The sequence below is a fragment of the Asparagus officinalis genome, chromosome 10 (assembly GCF_001876935.1).
Source record: "Asparagus officinalis chromosome 10, Aspof.V1, whole genome shotgun sequence".
NCBI lineage: Eukaryota > Viridiplantae > Streptophyta > Magnoliopsida > Asparagales > Asparagaceae > Asparagus > Asparagus officinalis.
Window position 1 is genome coordinate 4,173,111 of NC_033803.1, and position 1,109 is coordinate 4,174,219.

General features: G+C 31.8%; 1 protein-coding gene across 1 annotated transcript in view; it reads right to left on the reverse strand.

Moving 5' to 3' along the window:
• The window catches only part of LOC109825511, a 12,903-nt gene that overhangs the window by 6,160 nt on the left and 5,634 nt on the right, over nt 1-1,109 (reverse strand). The window lies entirely within an intron of this gene.

Consider the following 1,109-nt stretch of genomic DNA (forward strand, 5'->3'; position numbering starts at 1 on the left):
GAGAGGAGATTTATGGGCTGGATTGAGGTTGGGTTTCTTTATCGGGGGAAATGTTTCCTTTTTCGAGGCTTCTGTGTTTTTTTTTCATTTTTATTTTTTATTTTATTTTATTTTTATAGTTTGGAGAGGAGATTTATGGGCTGGATTGAGGTTGGGTTTCTTTATCGGGGGAAATGTTTCCTTTTTCGAGGCTTCTGTGTTTTTTTTTCATTTTTATTTTTTATTTTATTTTATTTTTATAGTTTGAGGGATGGGGGTTTTTGTAGGGTGCGCACGGGAATCTAGGGGGTGGAGGCTCGGAGTTTTGTACAGTGTACACACTGGAAGCGGATTCCAGGGGGGTTTCTGAAATTTTGGTGTGAATGTTTGTCGCCGGTATAGAGTCCTGTACTCTGGAGTCGAATACTTCAGACTTTTGTGGTTTTATTATCCTTTTCGGATTTATATATTCTCAGTTATTTATATGTGCTAGGCTATTTAAAATTGATAGCGGGGCCGAATCTAAAGCTTTGGATCTAATCGTATAGTTGGCTTGAAAAAAAATGCCAAAATATCGTCAGATATATAAAAAAAATTACCAAACTTGTGATATGGATGTACAAAAAAAAAGTATCATTTAGATAATCTGGCAGTCTTCAAATTATGACATTTATTTCAAAGAATTGCTGATATCTCAGAAGACAAAGGAATACGAAAGCCAGGTAAGCCTCAAGCTTTCAAACGTGGAAACTTTAAGAGAGAAGGAGGGTGGGATAATAAACGGATTAAAAAAAATCCTTCTTGGTTGGTATATAAGTATTCTTTACTATGCAAACATAATTTTTTTTTTTTTACTGAATGTTTCCGATTCTTGTAAGAAACTCACATATTAATTTAAGAACTTTTAACCACTAGTATTTGTTAAACTCACTTTTAACACTAGTTAAATTCCATTTTAAATATTTATCCATTCTATCTTAATAGCTTGTAATTTGTTAAACTCACTTTTAACACTAGTTAAATTCCATTTTAAATATTTATCCATTCTATCTTAATAGCTTGTAAACTCACTTTTAACACTAGTTAAATTCCATTTTAAATATTTATCCATTCTATCTTAATAGCTTGTA